The sequence below is a fragment of the Macaca nemestrina genome, chromosome 16 (genome assembly GCF_043159975.1).
Source record: "Macaca nemestrina isolate mMacNem1 chromosome 16, mMacNem.hap1, whole genome shotgun sequence".
Taxonomy (NCBI): domain Eukaryota; kingdom Metazoa; phylum Chordata; class Mammalia; order Primates; family Cercopithecidae; genus Macaca; species Macaca nemestrina.
In genome coordinates this window covers 3,266,010-3,287,176 of record NC_092140.1, presented here as the reverse complement: position 1 = coordinate 3,287,176, position 21,167 = coordinate 3,266,010, and the positions used below count along the sequence as shown (strand labels likewise).

General features: G+C 42.1%; 1 long non-coding RNA gene across 1 annotated transcript in view; it reads left to right on the top strand.

The window, feature by feature from the left end:
* Window positions 1-433: 433 nt before the first annotated feature.
* Window positions 434-21,167, top strand: part of LOC105485293 (uncharacterized) — a 36,311-nt gene continuing 15,577 nt past the window's right edge. The window contains exons 1-4 of the long non-coding RNA XR_011614581.1: window positions 434-7,640; window positions 8,365-11,957; window positions 12,493-12,562; window positions 12,800-12,857. This is a non-coding gene — a long non-coding RNA (uncharacterized lncRNA). The remainder of the gene's footprint in view (window positions 7,641-8,364; window positions 11,958-12,492; window positions 12,563-12,799; window positions 12,858-21,167) is intronic.

Genomic DNA, 21,167 nt, shown 5'->3' with positions numbered 1-21,167 from the left:
CTTGTTCCAGGCTGGAGTGCAATAGCGCGATCTTGGCTCACTGCAACCTCCGCCTCCCAGGTTCAAGCGATTGTCCTGCCTCAGCCTCCTGAGTAGCTGGGACTACAGGCACCTGCCGCTACGCCCGGCTAATTTTGTATTTTTAGTAGAGAACACAGTTTCTCCATGGTGGTCATGGCTGGTCTCGAACTCCCGACCTCAGGTGATCCACTCACCTCGGCCTTCCAAAGGGCTGAGATTACAGGTGTGAGCCACCACGCCTGGCCGGAGTTTTAATTTCTTTCTTTTTTTTTTTTTTTGAGATAGAGTCTTGCCCTGTCTCCAGCCTGGAGTGCAATGGCGCGATATTGGCTCTCTGCAACCTCCGTCTCTCGGGCTCAAGCGATTCTCCTGCCTCAGTCTCCTGAGTAGCTGGGACTACAGGTGTGTGCCACCACGCCCAGCTAATTTTTGTATTTTTAGTAGAGATGGGGTGTCACCATGTTGGCCAGTATGGTCTCGATCTCTTGACCGTGATCCACACGCCTCGGCCTCCCAAAGTGCTGGGATGACAGGCGTGAGCCACCGCACCCTAAGTGACGCATGGTTCACTTTAACTTCGTAAGTGGTAAAATCAGTTTCTTTCCATGATCTGTTTCACAGTCTCTGTGAAGCTGCCATGAAGAAGCAATGAGTGATGACATTATAGAAGCTAAGTATACGGCATATATTTATTGTAAGTAAAACATTAAGTTTGCTGATTGTTTACTTGGGATAAACAATTATTGTGAACTTTATTTGTGCTGGACATAAGTGGCTGACTATTTTCCAGTGAAATTCCATCACGGAGGGGTACTCTGTAGAGAAATGCAAACTGTAGTTGGTCATACACTGAAATTTGAACTTTTTACATATCAATATCTACAAATAGGTGTTTACTTTCCTGCAAAACTCCAGAACATTTAAGAGTCTTGGGTGTTTAAATTTGTTGAGACTTACCCAGATAGTGAACAAAAAGAGTTTATGAAAATAAGTTATAGAATTAAAATAATAAAAATCCAGTGACAATAAAAATAGCTGGAGTCTTTGCTTATATAACATTTTATGCTAATTTTTCACTTCTATATTAATTGGAGGTAATAATGGAAATTAAGTTATAGAAATGAAGATTCAATGAAATGCGGTTGCTAATACTGGATTTCTTCATATTCAGTTTTGGTGTGGGCAACTGGTGAAGAGAGACAGCTCGGAGGCCAAGCCTTGCAATCTAGGAACCCAGCCCTGTCCTTAAGGGCTTGATCTTGAATAAATTGCTTAACACTTGGTCTGTAGTTCTACACTTTTAAAATACGTTTCACAGACGGTGGTTCTGAGAAATACATGAGGTTAAGTGAGTAAGGCACTGGCATATTCAAATGTTGGATATTTTTTCTCTAGCTTTCTTCAAGTTTCTCGTAAGGACAGGTGGGTAGCCACTTACTCTTTTTAAAAATTAGATACGATACAGAGTCATGTTTTGTTGGATTGGCAGTCTTAAATCACTCTTGTTATTTCCAGTGGACATAAAAAAATCACAGATAAGTACTTAAAACACTCAAGATTTGGGATTTAGATCATGATTAGCTACAGTAGAAAGATCCTGGAATTCCGACATGAGGACCAAAAATGGTACTGAATTCTTTTTGAAGAGCAGATTAGTGAAAAGCGATCTAATGTAGAACAGTTGCTTTTACTTAGATGTTAATGCATATTTGTTGTATAATAACCAGGTTATTTACAGTTCGGATAAAGGGTCCAAAAAGTGTTTTCATTATGATGTAATACTTAGTATTGTAAACTGGACTAAGGAAACGTTGTCTGTTCAAGGAAGTGTTGAGCAACCATACTGTTCCTGGGACAGGCTCCCCAGGTGCTGAGAGAGGTGCTTCAGGAGTCACAGACCTACAGGCACTTACTTGCCGGTGACTGGGATGTCGGCTGGTGGTTTTCTTTTGGTGTGGTTACAGCTATGCGAGTTGTCTCAATATTTGAGACTATCGGTGGTTGCCAATGCTGAATAAAGGATTTATCAAAGTAAAAGCCATTTCCTGTTATATATTATTTTGGAACAAGTACACATTTAGTTGTGACATCCTTTTGTAGTTCACGTTCATGTAGTGTCCCAGGTAAAATAAGTTACCTGGAACTTACCTGAACCTTTTAATATTTCATTAAAGTATTAAATCTTTTTATTAGGCATAATGATTAGGAGCTTCATCTGTGCACATCTAAAGGCATGATGTGCTCTCGAGGACATCTAGCTTTTTTCCTTCTATCTAACATAATTTGTGGCTCTGGAATCCTTGGCATATATGGAGCAAGGTTTTATTGATACTGTCCGCCTCCCTCTCTGTTTTAGCATGTAGAATGTACCTCTTCATCGCAGATCCAGGCAGTTCTCAGAACTTTGGGGGCTAGATTTCTGGTTTTTTTTTTTAATCTGGAAAAATTGCTAGTCCGTGACTGCATTTCTTGAGGCACTTGTGTTCTCTGCACAGGTTCTCATTCTGAATTTATGTGGAGGGCTTAGGAAGACACGGCTAATGGGAAGGAGGTGGGAGAGCAAATGTGTGTTATGTTGCTAAGTCAAAATTGCCTCCTGAGGTTTTTTTATGAGGGGCTTTGTTTCAGAGTATTTATTTTAACTATTTTGTCTTTGTTTTTTAAGCAGCTCATCAATGAGAATCCAACTATTACATTTTTTTTTCCTCACAAACCAAACATTAGTGAGCTGTGCTGCCTGTGCCACCAAAAGAATGACAGGAATTCTATAACTGGAATGAAGAAAATCATTAAGTCAGTTCTCTTTCCTTACCTCAATACTATGTATTACCTGATTTTTTTCATAAAGATGGGGTTGGTATTTTTCCAATTAAAACCCCCAATCTGAAAAGAAGTCACTACAAACTGAATAACAGGTTAAATCTTTTTTTTTTTTTTTTTTTTTCCCTGAGATGGTGTCTTGCTCTGTCACCCAGGCTGGAGTGCAGTAGCCTGATCTCAACTGACTGCAACCTCTGCTTCCCAGGTTCAGCGATTCTCTTGCCTCAGCCTCTCGAGTTGCTGGGATTACTGGTACACACCACTATGCCCAGCTAATTTTTTTGTATTTTTGGTAGAGATAGGGTTGCACCATGTTGGCTAGGCGGTCATGAACTCCTGACCTCATGATTCGCCTGCCTTGGCCTCCTAAAGTGCTGGGATTACAGGTGTGAGCCGCCATGCCCAGCCTAGGTTAAATCTTGACTGCAGCCAGTCAATGCTCCATTAAAGCAATTTTTTTCTTTTTCTTTTTCTTTCTTTTCTCTCTTTTTTTTTTTTTTGAGACGGAATCTTGCTCTTGTTGCTCAGGCTGGAGTGCAGTGGCACGATCTCGGCTCACTGCAACCTTCGCCTCCTGGGTTGAAGCTATTCTCCTGCCGCAGCCTCCCAAGTAGCTGGGATTACAGGCGTGCATCACCACGCCCGGCTAATTATTGTATTTTTAGTAGAGACAGGGTTTTACCATGTTGGCCAGGCTGGTCTCGAACTCCTGACCTCTGGTGATCCACCTGCCTCAGCCTCCCAAAGTGCTGGGACTACAGGCATGAGTGAGCCACCGTGCCTGGCTAAAGTAGAAATTTTCTTTTTTTTTTTGAAGTGGTTAGAAAAGTTTATGTTGTGCTTCGGATTTTTTTTTCTTTTTCTTTTTCTTTTTTTTTTTTTTTGAGATGGAGTTTTGCTCTTGTTGCCCAGGCTGGAGTGTAATGGTGCAATCTTGGCTCACTGCAGCCTCCGCCTCCTGGGTTCAAGAGATTTTCCTGCCTCAGCCTCCCGAGTAGCTGGGATTACAGGCACGCGCCACCACGCCACACCCAACTAATTTTGTATTTTTAGTAGAGACGGGATTTCTCCATGTTGGTCAGGCTGGTCTCGAACTCCCGACCTCAGGTGATCCACCCGCCTCAGTCTCCCAAAGTGCTGAGATTACAGGCATGAGCACCTAGCCCCTTAGGATATTTTTCTAAGGCATCGCAAGTTACACATCCAAACTCTTCAATGCTATAATATTTTATATTAAAGTAGAATTTTCTACGAAACAAGAAAATGCTTGTTTCAGCAAGCAACTTTAAGGTACTCAGTGTCACGGTGTACGTATATCAATATAGCCACCATTTATTGCCTTCTATATGCTAGACACTGCTAGCACTGCATACTTTATATTTTATGACAACCCTGCCAAAAAATGGACGCTTTTCCTGATGAAGGTGCCAAGACTCAGGTCAGGGACCTGACTTGCACGAGGCCAACGTCCTTCATCTGGCTCCAAAACCGGCATCCTCGACCACCACCCAGCACCCAGAGGCCTCCTCATGGTCAGGACCTGATGTTGCTGCTGGTGTTTCCTGAACGCCTAACATGCCAGGAGCGTGCTGTCCTCCCAGCTCTGCGGAGGTCTTACAACTGAGAAAGGTGTAGAAGGTGAAAGAAACGCTCATGGTCTCACGGGAGGAGAGAGCGAAAAAGTCGTAATTGCTGGGCTTCTTTTCCTGAATGAAGGGGTCTGCAGGAGCCATGGATGTTTGCACTACCAAGTTCTCATGCTTCTGATTTTCCTCCAGGTAAACCAGGATGCTAACTTCAAGTTTCTTGTTTTGCTTTACAGTGAATTTTAGGATGGTAATTTACCTGCAAGGTTTTATTTGTTTGTTTTGTTTTGTTTTTTTGAGATTGAGTTTCGCCTAGGCTGGAGTGCAATGGTATGATCTCTGCTCACCGCAGCCTCCGCCTCCCAGGTTCAAGCAATTCTCCTACCTTAGCCACCGGAGTAGCTGGGATTACAGGCATGTGCCGCCACACCTGGCTAATTTTGTATTTTTAGTAGAGACGGGATTTCTCCATGTTGGCGAGGCTGGTCTCAAACTCCTGACCTCAGGTGATCCGCCTGCCTCGGCCTCCCAAAGTGCTGGGATTACAGGTGTGAGCCACCGTGACCAGCCTACCTGCAAGGTTTTAAGCAGTTCACTAGGAGCCATGCATGGTGCTAGAATCAGCATGAGAGTCAAAGTCAGATTTGAATCAGGACTAGTTTATCACAGGCTGACCTCAAGGAAGTCACTCTTCTCAGCCCAGTGTCCTCAGAAGCAAAATAAGGACAGTGATAATGCCCATCCCATGAGTGGAGGCCCAGACTTGTTAATGTCTGAAAATACTTTGGAAATGCTAGAGCACCGTACAGATAATAATTTGAGTAATATTTTTGGTCAAATTATTCTATTTTACCACATGTATTATTAAAAAATGGACTTGCGATTCCTTACAGCTGAAGAGAATCAAGTCCGCCCTTAGCTTCTAGTGGTCACTGCCAGGTCCCTGCTGCACGAGGAGGAAGCCCTCCATGGCTGCTTTTCCGTAAACAATTCCATTTCTCTTTGTAGAACACAGAAGTAAATACATCAAATTTTTATTTTTTAGCAGCAATCAGAGCCTATTAAACTTCATTTTGACTCACCTCTTGATTGAATTCAGAGTAGGCAGAAAATCTCATTCAGTCTCTTCACTGTGTGGGTGAGGAAACTGAGGCTCATGGGTGATGAAGCCACTTCCTCAAAGGCGCTCCCTGGGTTGGCGGCGGGGCTGCCAGCAGGATAAAGTGCTGTTACCTCAGGCCGGCGCCGCTGCCCCGCTCCATCAGCCCTGCCGTTTCGTGGGTGCACCTGTTCTCATTAATGCAGACGTTAGGAACTGTGGGTCTCTCGTGTTAGGCCATAGGCCTTTAATAAAGACGTGTAGAGTAAAGACTGAATCCAAGAACTGACATTTAAACATGAAACATTTTCTTTTCTAACTTGGAAACCAGTTCTAAAAACACACCTAAAAGAGAATTTCAGTTTGATTTGTGTGAAGGGAATATTTTTGGATAAATGTGTATGCCATTGGAAATGCTGTATTTCTAAATGATTAATATTTAAGACGTTAATGTGGTTAGATGTTAATCGCCAAATTAATGTAATATTTTATTATAAAATTTTATAAAAACAAATGTAAATAATCATTCACAGAGTTTAGCAATGTATCCATTTACAAAGATGCCTGGAAACAGTTTGCTGTCTCCCAAAGTGTTTAACATAAGAAATTGTTTGATAAATACTTATTTTCTATATTATTTGAGCATCTTTTGGTTACAAGTAACAATAATTGACTCTGTCTCAAGCAAAGATAAGAAAGATAACAGAAGCGTCAGAAAATTCAGGAATCAGAAGAGCAATGACGGCACCGCAGCAAGGATTTTTCTGTGCAGCACAGATATGTTCAGAAAGTGTGGACCAGGTGGAGATCGATCCGTGAGGCACGCAGTGGCCAAGGGGTAGATAGTGTGGTGGACACTAAATTGCTGGAGCCTGTCGTGGACAGTCAGGTGCTATGTTAGAGCGAATGTTTCCATTTTAAAAACACTTGCCTGGCCAGGCGCGGCAGATCACGAGGTCAGGAGATCGAGACCATCCTGGCCAACATGGTGAAATCCCATCTCTACTAAAAATACAAAAAATTAGCCGGGCGTGGTGGCACGCACCTGTAGTCCCAGCTACTCGGGAGGCTGAGGCAGGAGAATCACTTGAACCTGGGAGGCGGAGGTTGCAGTGAGCCAAGATCGCACCACTGCAGTCCACCCTGGGCCACAGAGTCTCCATCTCAAAAACAAAAACAAAAAAAACACTTGCCCTGATAGATGCTGTGTTTGAATGGACAGTTATGCCACCACGACCAATACTGGCTCTGGCTTCATTCTTTTCCCTTTAATTGGGAGGTGCTCAGGGAATGGAAATTAATTTTTTTTTTTTTGAGATGGACTCTCTCTCTGTCACCCAGGCTGGAGTGCAGTGGCGTGATCTTGGCTCACTGCAAGCTCCGCCTCCCGGGTTCACGCCATTCTCCTGCATCAGCCTCCCCAGCAGCTGGGACTACAGGTGCATGCCGCCGCGCCCAGCTAATTTGTGTATTTTTAGTAGACACGGGGTTTCACCGTGTTAGCCAGGATGGTCTAGATCTCCCGACCTTGTGATCCACCCGCCTTGGCCTCCCAAAGTGCTGGGATTACAGGCGTGAGCCACCGCGCCCGGCCTAATTTTTGTATTTTAAGGTAAGTAAAAGTTAGATGGAAGAGGGGAAATTATAGTTATCCATGGCCAATATACACAATTTTCAAAATATTTATGACTCTTTGCACCATCAGTCTGTTCCATAAACATGAGAAATTAGAAGTCAACTAACAATGAAATACTTTTATGACACAAAGATCTTCAATAATATGAGGTAGTTGAAAGTCAAGATATATGAGGATGACCTTCCTGCCATCTTGGAAGGCTGGTAAGGACCATTTCACTTTGCAAATTTTGAAACCTTCTATACTTGACCAAAAAGTTTAATTTTTTTTTTTTTTTTTTTTTTTGAGATGGAGTCTTGCTCTGTCACCCAGGCTGGAGTGCAATGGCATGATCTCGGCTCGCTGTAACCTCCACCTCCTGGATTCAAGCTATTCTCATGTCTCAGCCTCCCGAGTAGCTGGGATTACAAGTGCCTGCCACCCCGCCCAGCTAATTTTTGTATTTTTAGTAGAGACGGGGTTTCGCCATGTTGATCAGGTTGGTCTCGAACTCCTGACCTCAGGTAATCCACCCACCTCAGCCTCCCAAAGTGCTGGGATTACAGGCGTGAGCCACTGCGCCTGGCCAAGATGTTTAATTCTTTAGAAAGTGCCAGGCCGGATGTGGAGAATGAAAAGATGAGCAGCTGAGAACCCAGTCTACAGAAGCAAAAACTAGATTGCACTGCAGGGGGAGGAATGGGAATAGAATATGTAAAGATAATCAGGAAACAGCTTGTGAGGCTTACTTCACGTGGCTCCACATTTCAGGAATGATCTAGAAAGGTCAAAGGAAAGCAGCACAGGAGGACTGTAACAAGCTCTCACAGGACACTGGTGTGAGGCAGATCTTACATGAGGTTACAACTCCTGCCACTGAGGTTGCAGTGCAACCTAATTTTTAAAAAATATAAGACCAGACCATAGAAGAACAAATTGAATAATACCAGGATTACTGTGTCTTGAGGAATCAAAATACATGGACAGATGTACTAATTTTATTTCCTCTTATATTTCTATAATGTTATTTTGTAGAATGACTCTTGCGACAGTTTTATTTGTACTCTTAATATCCAGCATAGGGAAGAAGTTAATGAATGGCATTTCTGGCTTTACTGTGAAATTACGTCACTGGAGTGTGTTCATGGGGTAAAATATTGTTCCATTACCAAAGGCGTTGTGTTCCTCTCTTCAGTGATGGGGCGACTTGAAATCTTTTTTAGGGTGCCAGGCAAACATTCTTCTAGTGCAGAGAAAGCAGAGTGTCAACCCTAGAAACGAAGATCTGGAGAGCGATGGCTATGAGACAGACAGCAGGAAGTCAGTTGGGATGATCAATCTTTTTTTTTTCTTTTTTGGAGACAGGGTCTCGCTCTGTCGCCCAAGCTGCAAAACAGTGACAAGATCTCAGCTCACTGCAGCTTCCACTTCCCAGGCTCAGGCGATCCTCTCACCTCAGCTTCCCTGGTAGCTGGCACCACAGGCGTGCACCACCCTGCCAAGCTAATTAGTCTTTTTGCATTTTTTGTAGAGACAGGGTTTTACCATGTTACCCAGCCTGGTCTGCTCAATTTTATAGAAGCCATGAAGGGCGTCTTTTCAATATGGTGGACTGCACTAGTCCCCAAACACATACAAATTTTGTATGAAATATGGGGGAAGGGAAAGGTTTTAAATACATACCCAAGAGGAAACACAAGAGAATTCTCCGTGTGTCAAAACAAAAGAAATCAGAGCAAAAATGGCAAGTAGTTGCTGAAGAGGTGGGCACGTGACCAAGGTGTGTCCATCAAGGTGCCCTACCCTGCTGACCACAGTGCCCAGCGTATGAATGGGCAGTTAGCCCACATCCATCACTACCTATCTTTCCTGTGACTTTTCTTCTGGAGCCACCAGCAAAAATACCTTTTGTCTTTTCACTGTTGCTGCTAAACCGTGAGGATGTATGCCTGGACTTCTCGTGGTATCTTACCCAGCACACAGAGAGTCAGTCTGGAAAATGGAAAGAAATACAGTGTCCTGATGGCATTGTTGAAACCCCTGAAGTCACTTGAACCCTGGAACTACTAGTTATGGAGGTCAATAAATCCTTTTGTTCTTAAGCTAGTTCAAGCTGGGTTTGCATACTAACCAATTCACCCACCACCTCTACTTCCCAATCCTCCCAACTTCACCAAGTCAACAATCATCAGCGGTTGGTGGGCATCTATCTCTGGAGCTCCTTTTCTTTTTCTTTTCTTTTCTTTTTTTTTTTTTTTTGAGGCAAAGTCTCACTCTATTGCCCAGACTGGATCTCAACTCACTGCAAGCTCTGCCTCCTGGGTTCAAGCACTTCTACTGCCTCAGCCTCCTTAGTAGCTGGGATTATGGGCGTGCACCACCATGCCCAGCTAATTTTTGTATTTTTAGTAGAAACGGGATTTCACCATATTGGTCAGGCTGGTCTCGAACTCCTGACCTCAGGTGATCAGCCCACCTTGGCCTCCCAAAATGCTGGGATTACAGGCTTGAGCCACCACACCTATAGCTCTTTTTCTACAAAATGATACACACACTTTTAGGGTGGTTTTGAAATGTGCACAAACCTCACACCTCTCCCATGAAAGAGTAGAGCCTGGTTTCCCGCCCTTAACTGCAGATGAGCCTGTATGCCTGCTTTGACCTGGAGAATGCATGGGACATGACACTGTGAGACTTCTAAGGCAGGGTAACAATCAGACACAGTTTCTGACTGATCCTTTCCTCTTGTGGATGCTCACACTTGGGACTCTGCCTTCTGGAAGGGCTGCACGCAGGTGGTCCAGCCACTTCTTCAGCTGAGGTCCCAAGTGGTAGCTAGTGCCAACCATCAGATACATGGGCACGCCAGCTTGAAGGCGCTACCAGCCCCAGCTTCCAGCTGACACCCAGTGGAGCAGAAACAAGCTGTCCCTTCCCAGCCACGCCCACATGTCAGATTCATGAGCAAATTAAATGTCATCGTGTTAAGCCATTACATTGTGGGGTGAATTGTTATGTTGCAGTAGATAACCAGAACAATACCTACGTAAAGATACAGTTTTGCTTTACTTTTTGTTTTACAGAAATGAGATCATACCCTATGTATTGATTTGCAATAAGCAATTTTTTTTTCCTGTGTAACACTTTGCCCTGTTGGTCATTCCATATCAATACATAAAAATTAATTGACATGTTATTAACTATTACAAACAATTATGTCCTATGGATATGCCGTAACTGAAACATTCCTTTATTGATTAATGATTAGAGTGTTTCAAATTTTTCTTGATGGCAAACCATTCTGAGATAAATATCTGTGTATTGGTTCCATCCTGCACAAGAATATTTCTCTATGATTGATACATAGAAATAAAATTTTAGCAAAAAAGGTTTTCACACCATCTGTAGAGGCTAAGGCAACTCTATTCTTAGACGCTAATCCACCATGTTGACATCTGATTAAGCCCAGTTCTAAGATTTCTATGTTATCTACTTTAAGATACATCCCACCAGCATCTGTGAGTACTTACTTCTCCTTACCTTTGCTGTCATTGGATATTAACCAAATAGAATTTTTCCTATCTTGAGAAAAAAACATTTATACACAGTTATATAATACATTATATTTATAATAAAAAATTACATATATAGTACATACATATATATCCATGTTGTATATTTTATTTTATTTTTATTTTTGTCATTTTTTGAGACAGAGTCTCCCTCTGTCGCCCAGGCTGGAGTGCAGTGGCACAACCTTGGCTCGTTGCAACCTCTCCCTCCCAGGTTCAAGCAATTCCCTTGCCTCAGCCTCCTGAGTAGCTGCGACTACGGGTGCCCACCACCATGCCCGGCTAAATTTCGTGTGTATATATATATTTTTAGCAGAGACAGGGTTTCACCATTTTGGCCAGGCTGGTCTCGAACTCCTCACCTCAGGTGACCCACCTGCCTCAGCCTCCCAAAGTGCTGGATTACAGGTGTGAGCCACCACAGCTGGCTCATATTGTATATTTTAGGTATATAAACATATGTATTAAGAATATATAATTTGCACTTCCCTTGTTTCTGTTGCCTTTGTACAACTTTTCAGATGTGTATTGGCCATTTGTATTTATTCTAAAATGATTCATTTTTCTATTTATTACAGAGATATTTTCTCCAAGTCTGTTATTGTTATTTTATATTTGTTTATGGCATCTTTGTCATAACAAAGCTTTACATTTTGGGATCATCATCTCTGAGCTCTCTTCTTTATAGAATTTATATTTTGCTTAAGAAAGTCGTCCCCACCCCCAAAATTATAAAATATTCTCTTACAGTCTTTACAGTTTTTCAAATATCTCTTTTATCTATCTGGAATTTATTTTGTTTTTTAGGGTGGGAAGTCACTGAAATTCTTTGACAAAATGGAAGAATGTGAGGGATGCCATGTGGTGTAAGGAAAGAGTGCTGGCCCTGAAGCCAGAGGACCTGGTTTCAGTCTCTGGCGTGTACCAGCTGTGTGATCTGGGTGGAATTTCTTCATTTCTTTGACCCTCAGTTCCTCATTTATAAAATGAGTAATGATGCCTACCCCTCAGAGTGTTAATTCATATGAAGTTCAAATGAGATAATGTATTAGTCCATTTTCATACCGCTAGAAAGAACTGCCTGAGACTGGGTAATTCATGAAGAAAAGAGAGTCAGTTGACTCACAGTTCTGCATGACTGGGGAGGCCTCAGGAAACTTACAATCATGGCATCATGGCAGAAGATGAAGGGGAAGCAAGGCACATCTTATTTGGTGGCAGGAGAGAGAAAGAGAGAGCAAAGGGTAAGTGCCACACTTTTAAACCATCAGAGCTCATCAGAACTCACTTACTATAACAAGAACAGCATGGGGAAAATCCACCCCCATGGCTCACCCAGGTCCCGCCCTTGACATGCGGGGATTACAATTAGAGATGAGATTTGGGTGGGGACACAGAGCCAAACCATATCAGATAACATATGTAAAAATGGCCGTAACTTAATGATGTATATTAACTCCTCTATTTCCTCAAATAGATGGTCATTGTCTCAACCCTATATTGAATACTCCATTACCTTCTCACTCATGGAATGTCAACTCTATGATATATTAAATTTTCATAGACACATGGGCGTCTCAATTAGTTTCCACTGATTTATTCATTTATTCCAGTGAAAAATCTTCGCTGTTTTCATTTTACTAGCTTTATAGTATTTTATAATATTTGATAAGGCAAGCACTCTGTTTGCTTCCTGTATTCATTTTTGGATTGCTATAAAGAACAACATGAGACTGGGTAATTTGTGAAAAGAGGTTTAATTGGCCTATTGTTCTGCAGGCTGTACAGTAAGCATGGCTGGGAGGCCTCAGGAAACTTACAATCATGGCAAAAGTCAAAGGCGAAGCAGGTATGTCCTACATGGCCGGAGAAGGAGAAAGAGAGTGAAGGGAGAGGTGCTACACACTTTTAAACAACCAGATCTTGTGAGAATTCACTATCACAAGAACAGCAAGGGGGGAAATCCACCCCCGTGATCCAGTCACCTCCTACCAGGCCCCTCCTCCAACAATGGAGATTACAATTTGACCTGTGATTTGGTCAGGGACACAGATCCTAACAATATCACTTTCATTAACATTTATAGATTAACTTGGAGAACACCTATACATTTGGAAGATGAATCTTCTCATGCAGGATATGAGGTATTTCCATTTATTCATGCTATCTATGATAGCCTTCAGTTATATTTTACAGTTTTCTTCACATTTCTTTCTGGCGTATTGTGTTTTAGTTGCTACCACACACGGATCATTTTTTCCATGACTTTGTTCTATTGGTTCCTATTTACATGTAATAACAAGCTAATTTTTGTAGGTTGATCTCAGATCTGGCCCCCTTGCTGATATTTCTCATTTGTTCTAGAAGTTTGTCAGTTGACTCTTGTAGAGTTTCCAGGTAGAGGACTGTCAGTACAACACTGCCAGTGCCATACCCATGACCGATAGTGGCCATTCCTGCTTCCTTTCCTTTCCTCCTTTAATTCCCTCTTACTGAATGAGCTGGGACTTCAATGAAAAGTTAAGTACAGTTGGCAATAGCAGGCATCAGAGTCTTGTTCTGATTCACATGGAAATGCTTTGAATATGTCACTATTATTCTGATGTGCCAGGTATTTCCAATAAATATTGCTTTGTCAGGTACAGGCAAGTTTCTTTTATTGTTTTTGGTATTTTTGGAGTATTGCCAGAAGTTAATGCTGAATTCTATCAAATACTTTTCTGGGGTTGAGGCTGGGGATAGCTACGTGTGCAGATCTTCTCTATTTATTTATTTTAGAGACAGGGTCTCATTGTGTCACCCAGGCTGGAGTGCAGTGTTACGATCAAAACTCATGGCAGCCTTGAGCTCCTGGACTTAAGCAATCCTCCTGCCTCAGCCTCCTGAGTAGTTGGGATTACAGACGTGGGACACCATACTGGCCTTTTTTTTTTTTTTTTTTTCAATTCAATAAATTTTGATTGCATTCCAGCAGGTGTAGCTTAAAAAAAATAATAATAGGCCGGGCGCGGTGGCTCAAGCCTGTAATCCCAGCACTTTGGGAGGCCGAGATGGGCGGATCACGAGGTCAGGAGATCGAGACCATCCTGGCTAACACGGTGAAACCCCGTCTCTACTAAAAAATACAAAAAATTAGCCGGGCGAGGTGGCGGGCGCCTGTAGTCCCAGCTACTCAGGAGGCTGAGGCAGGAGAATGGCGTGAACCCGGGAGGCGGAGCTTGCAGTGAGCTGAGATCCGGCCACTGCACTCCAGCCTGGGCGGCAGAGCGAGACTCCGTCTCAAAAAAAAAAAATAAAATAAAAAATAAAAAAATAATAATAATAATAATAAATGAATTTCGAAAAATCTTGGCATTATTGGGATGGACTCTTCATGGCTGTAATAGATTTTTTTTTTAGTCACTACTGTATTTGAATTGATAATTTTTCGAGACGGAGTCTTCTCTGTCACCCAGGCTGGAGTGCAGTGACACGATCTTGACTCACTGCAACCTCCACCTCCCGGGTTCAAGTGATTCTTCTGCCTCAGTCTCCCAAGTAACTGGGATTGTAGTTGCCCACCACCATACCCGGCTAATTTTTGTATTTTTAGTAGAGACGAGGTTTCGCCATGTTGGCCAGGCTGATCTCAAACTCCTGACCTCAAGTGATCTGCCCCGCCTCCGCCTCCCAAAGTGCTGGTATGACAGGCATGAGCCACCATACCCGGCCTGATTTGATATTTTATTAGTAAGTTTGTGTCTCTGAGATGGGGCTTTTAAAAAAACTATTCTTGTAGTGTGTGTGTGTGTGTGTGTGTGTGTGTGTGTGTGTCAGTGTCAGGAGTATATTAACCTTATGGAATGAATGTAGGAGGTTTACCTTTTTTTTTTTTTTTTTTTTTTTTTAATGCCCTGGAAGCATTTATTTATCCTTCAAGGGCAAATTCCTCTTCAAGGAATTATTTGTCCCTTGAAGATTTGTTGGAAATAACAGGCAAACAATAACTTTAGCAGTAAGTCTTTGACTACCTTTTCAATTTCTTCTCTTCAGGGTCTCTATCTATCTCTTTTTTTTTTTTTCGAGACAAGAGTCTTGCTCTGTCGCCCAGGCTGGAGTACAGTGGCTCGATCTCAGCTCACTGCAACCTCCACCTCCCAGGTTCAAATGATTCTCCTGCCTCAGCCTCCCCTGTAGCTGGGATTACAGGTGTGTGCCAGTGCACCCAGAAAATGTTTGTATTTTTAGTAGAGACACAGTTTCGCCAGGTTGACCAGGCTGGTCTTGAACTCCTGGCCTCAGATGATCCGCCTGCCTCAGCCTCCCAAAGTGCTGGGATTACAGGTATGAGCCACTGTGCCTGGCCTCTATCTCTTCTTGACTCAGTGTTATCACTTTCTATTTTCTTTATTCCGTATTATATTTTTCATGAAAATGTTCTATTCCATCTGGTCTTAAAATGCATTGGCATACTATTGAACATATCACTTACTTTTTCATCACCTTGATGACTCTGGTTGTATCACCTTTCTCATTTCTAATATTATCGATTGTATCTTCTCTCTTATTTCTTAAATTGGCTTGTCACATACTAGTCCATTTAACTGATCTTTACAATAAACCAGTATTTGGTTTTATTGATTAAATCTATTCTTTTTCTTTTCTTTTCTTTTCTTTTTTTGGAGACAGAGTCTTGCTCTGTCGCCCAGGCTGGAGTGTGATGGTGAGCTCTTGGCTTACTGCAGCCTCCGCCTCATGCAATTGCTCCGGCTCAAGCAATTCCCCTGCCTCAGCCTCCCAAGTAGCTGGGATTATAGGCACATGCCACCACCCCTGGCTAATTTTTGTATTTTTAGTAGAGATGGGATTTCACCATGTTGGCCAGGTTGGTCTCGAACTCCTGACCTGAGGTGATCCACCTGCCTTGGCCTCCAAAGTGCTGGGATTACAGGCGTGAGCCACTGTGCCTGGCTTGTTATTGTTTTTCTTTTACTGATTTATTATATCATCAGCCTGATTTTTATCTTTCTTTCAGTTTTTTTCATAGCTTCTTGAGTTAAAAGATTTTCAATCTTTCTGGTTTTCCAATACATGAATTTAACACCATAAAATTTCATCCAAATACTCCTTTGTTTGCATCCTGCATATTTATAATGTCATTTGTTTCTAATAGCCTATATTTTTAATTTTATATTTTCTGTGATTCAGAAGTTACTTAGAAGCACGTTTTAAATTTTTCATAGGTATAATACTCTCCTCTAGCTATCTTATTAATTTTATCGTTGATTTTATGATGCTGTGGCCAGACATTCTCTGGTCCTCATGATTTCTGCTTTTTTTTTTTTTTTTCCTGAGATGGAGTCTCACTCTGTCACCAGGCTGGAGTGCAGTGGCACGATCTCAGCTCAATGCAACCTCCGCCTCCTGGGTTCAAGTGATTCTCCTACCTCAGCCTCCAGAGTAGCTGGGACTACAGGCACGTGCCACCACACCCATCTAATTTTTGTATTTTTAGTAGAGACGGGGTTTCACCATGTTGGCCAGGATGGTCTCGATCTCTTGACCTCGTGATCTGCCCCCCTTGGCCTCCCAAAGTGCTGGGATTACAGGCATAAGCCACCATACCTGGCTTGATTTCTGCTTTTTAGAAATCTTTTTGTTCCTCTGATATTCTTGCACGTGGTCAATCTCCTATTATTTAGACATTGTGTAGCCACATTTATTTAATCTGTCAATTTCTAAGAAAAGTATATTCATGTAATTTACTATGGTTGTGGATTTGTTTCTTTTATTTCTACAAGTTTTCACTTTTGTGTGTGTCCTATATATATACATGTACATATATATTACTCTATGTGTATATATGTGCTATATGCATATACATATATATGTATATATACATATGCATATATACCCACATTTTATACATGTATATATGTGTATGCATCTGTGTATATATATGGTATATGGTGTGTATATATGTGTATATATGTATATGCTATATGTATATGGTGGATATAGTTTGGCTCTGTGTACCCACCCAAATCTTATCTCTAATTGTAATCCCCATGTGTTTGGGAAGGGGCCTGGTGGGAGGTGATTGAATAATGGGGCAGACTTCCCCTTGCTCTTCTCATGATAGTGAGTTCTCACAAGATCAGGTCGTTTGAAAATGTGTGGCATTTCCCCCATTGCTCACTCTCTCTCCTGCTCCCTCATGTAAGACATGCTTGGTTCCCCTTCACCTTCTGCCATGATTGTAAGTTTCCTGAGACCTCCTCAGTCGTGCTGACCTGTGAGTCAACTAAACCTCTTTCTTCATATATTACCCAGCCTCAGGTAATTCTTTATAACCCTGTGAAAATGGACTAATACGGATTATGGTACCCAGAGTGGGGTACTGCTATAAAGACACTTGAAAATGTGGAGGTTACTTTGGAACTGGGTAATGGGCAGTTTGAATAGTTTGGAGGGCTCAGAAGAAGACAGAAAGATGTAGGTAAGTTTAGAACTTCCTAGAGACTCATTGAATGGTTTTGACCAAAACGCTGATAGTGATATGGATAATGAAGTCCAGACTGAGGTAGTCTCAGATGGAGATGAGGAACTTGTTGGGAACTGGAGTACAGCTCACTCTTGCTATGCTTTAGTAGAGACTGGTGGCATTGTGCCTCTGCATTAGAGATCTGTAGAACTTTGAACTTGAGAGAGATGATTTAGGGTATCTGGCAGAAGAAATTCCTAAGCAGCAAAGCATTCAAGAAATAACCTGGCTGCTTCTAACAGTAGTCATATGTGTTCACAGAGAGATGGTCTGAAATTGGAATTTTGTTTAAAAGGGAAGCAAAGCATAAAATGTTTGGAAAATTTGCAGCCTGTGCAATGTGGTAGAAAAGAAAAATCAATTTTCTGGGGAGAAATTCAAGCCAGCTGCAGAAATTTACGTAAGTAAAGAGAAGCCAAATGTTAATAGCGAAGACAATGGGGAAAATGTCTGCAAGGGATTTCAGAGAGCTTCATGGCAGCACCTCCCATCACAGGTCCAGAGACCTAGAAGGAAAAATGATTTCATGGGCTGAGACCAGGGTCCCACTGATCTGTGCAGCCTTGGGGCATAGCACCCTGTGTCCCAGCCTCTCTAGCTCCATCTGTGGCTAAAAGGGGCCAAGGTACAGCTTGGGCTGTGGCTTCAGAGGGTGCAAGTCCCAAGCCTTGGTGGTTTCTATGTGATGTTGGCCCTGCGGGTGAGAAGAAGGCAAGAATTGAGGCTTGGGAATCTCTGTTTAGATTTCAGAGGATGTATGGAAATGTCTGCATGTCCAGGCAGAAGTCTGCTGCAGGGACAGAGCCCTCATGGAGAACTTTGAGGGGAAACGTGGGGCTGGAATCCCCACAAAAAGTCCCCACTGGGGCACTGTCTAGTGGAGCTGTAAGAAGAAGGACACTGTCCTCCAGACCCCAGAATGGTAGATCCACCAACAGTTTGCACCATGTGCCTGGAAAAGCCACAGGCATTCCACACCAGCCTGTGAAGGCAGCCAAGGGGGCTGTATCCTGCAGAGCCACAGGGGAGGAGCTGCCCAAGGTCTTTGGAGCCCACCTGTTGCATCAGCATGCCCTGAATGTGAGACATGGAGTCAAAGGAGATTATTTTGGAGCTTTGAGATTTAATGACTATCCTGCTGGATTTCAGACTTGTATGGGGCCTGTAGCCCCTTTGTTTTGGCCAATTTCTCCCTTTTGGAATAGGAGCATTGATGCAATGCCTGTACCCGCATTCTATCTTGGAAGTACTAACTTGCTTTTGATTTCACAGGCTCATAGACAGAAGAGACTTGCCTTGTCTCAGATGAGACTTTGGACTTGGACTATTAAGTTAACAATGGAATGAATTAAGACTTTTTAGGGAACTGTTGGGGAGACATAATTGGTTTTGAAATGTGACAAGGACATGAGATTTGGGAGGGGCAAGGGGCAGAATGATATGGTTTGGCTCTGTGTCACCACCCAAATCTCATCTTGAATTTTAATCTCCATGTGTCAGGAGAGGGGTCTGGTGGGAGGAGATTGGATCATGGGGGTAGATTTCCTCCTCCTTGCTGTTCTCATGATAGTGACTGAGTTCTCACAAGATTTAGTTGTTTGAAAGTGTGTGGCACTTCACTCTTTGTTCTCTTTCTCTCTCTTGCTCTGCCATGGTAAGATGTGCCTGCCTCCTCTTTGTCTTCTGCCATGATTGTAAGTTTCCTGAGGCCTCCTAGCCATGCTTTCTGTTAAGCCTGTGGAACTGTGAGTCAATTAAACCTCTTTTCTTCATAAATTACCCAATCTCAGGTAGTTCTCTACAGCAGTGTGAAAATGGACTAATACAATGGTGTATATATGTATATGGTGTACACACACACATATATTTATAAAATGTAAAGTGTGTGTGTGTGTGTGCAAGATGCTTAACTGCTCATTATTGTTTTATCTTTTTGGGAGATTGTAGCTTTTTCTCCATAGGCAAATATCCATAAAAATTATTTAGACTTCATTCTAAATGGTCACTCTGTTCTGGGTTCTGTTGAAGTTAAATAAAATGTGTAGTGACAAATCTTATTTAATGTTTTACTTGGGGTACAAGCATTGCAATTTGGGACATACACACAGATGGGTGGTCCTCCGCATATCTGAAGAATAAAAAGGAGATCGGAGGTTTTATAAAAAGGAGAAATGTTGTGTATTCCTCTTTGAGAAAGTTCATTGGTGCTACCAAAGTTTGGGGCAGCTGGCAAGCTCTGATTGGTGAGTGAAAATGGTAGTCATTAGCCTTACAGTTGTAGCAGGTTGTTTCAGTAGCAGTTAGATAAGACTGGTCTCAGGCCATAGCCGGCAGCTTCGGCAGGCAAGCTTGCAGAAAATTACATTCTTGGAGCAATGTTATGTGCCCTGGGTGTCTTTTCCTCTGGCTTCTTGATTTGTTTTAGTTGGTTATGACAAGAATGACCCAATTCATATGATCAACTTTAACACTTCCCCCTTTTGATCAAAATCTTTCTCTGAACACAGCACTGATCAAGCATTTTGAAGTTAGGCTTAATTTTCCTTCAGTGCCAGGATGGACCTGTCACAATTGTCTCTGTCCCATGTCAGGGGGAACATAGGGAGGTCTATATGAGGGTCCCAGGCCACATATGAATAGCAAAGAGGCCAGAAGGAAAACTCTCAGGACAGATTTGTTTGGAATCCAGCATCAAGTTCCATATGGTCAGTTCCATAGGCATCAGCAATCATCTTGAAGCACTGGGCCAATGTTATTCTATTAAGAGAGTTGGCTTTACAAGGATTAGACAGGCTATAAGAGCAAAGCTTAAAGACTATGCTACAAAAAATAATCAGCAACTATATAATAAATCCAGTTTGTATAATGGTTCAAAGTCATGAATCTAATTTTGAAGGTAACCAACTGTAAGGATTAAAAAGTCCAGGCATATCTGGTGAGACTTGCTGTAGCTACTCAGTAGCATTTTATGACTGGGTTGAATCAATGCAGAGAATGCCAAATTACAAAAGAGACCACTAGTACAATTAGAACAAAAAGTTGTGTTAGGGATATTTTTAAAGTTTCTCACTATATGGACATATATATATATATATATATATATATATATATATATATATGTATGTATGTATGTATGTGTGTGTGTATATATATATATATATTTTTTGGAGATAGAGTCTTAGTCTTGCTCAGTCACCCAGACTAGGGTGCAGTGGTGCAAGCTCGGCTCACTGCAACCCCTACCTCCTAGGTTCAAGCAATTCTTGTGCCTCAGCCTCCCAAGTAGCTGGGATTACAGGTGTGTGCCACCACACCCAGCTAACTGATGTGTTTTGGTAGAGTTGGGGTTTCGCCATATTGGGCAGGCTGGTCTCTAACTCCTGGCCTCAAGTGATCTGTCTGCTTTGGCGTCCTAAAGTCCTGGGATTACAGGCATGAGCCACCACACCGAGCATAATAATTTTTTAGGTCAGATTTTGTCAAGTTACCAGCAGAAGCTACTGATTGTGAAATTTTAATTATACCATTATCCTGTCAAATGAGAAAGATAGTATTAAGGTGGGTAAAAGTCTCATTATGATACAGAGTCTTGTTCTGAAGTTTTAGGAAGAGCTGTTTGCAGTGTGGAAAATGTCAACTTCTCACTCTGATTTGCAGTTTGAATGTCTCTTGGTATAGCATTGACAGTTTGGTGAACTTTCTTCGTGGCTCATACATCAGGCATGAGACTTGTTCCTTAAAATTCATCTTGTTTTAGCTAATAGGGCTTTAGGAACAGAGAAGTTCCCATTTTACTATTTTTATAGAAGAAAGTTGGAATAGATGAACATAACAGAATTTGGAAAATGTTCAGAGCTACAATTTAATCACAGTTGTATTATAGCTCTCCTTTAGAGACATGACTTCCCCCCCCCACACATTGATCTTATGG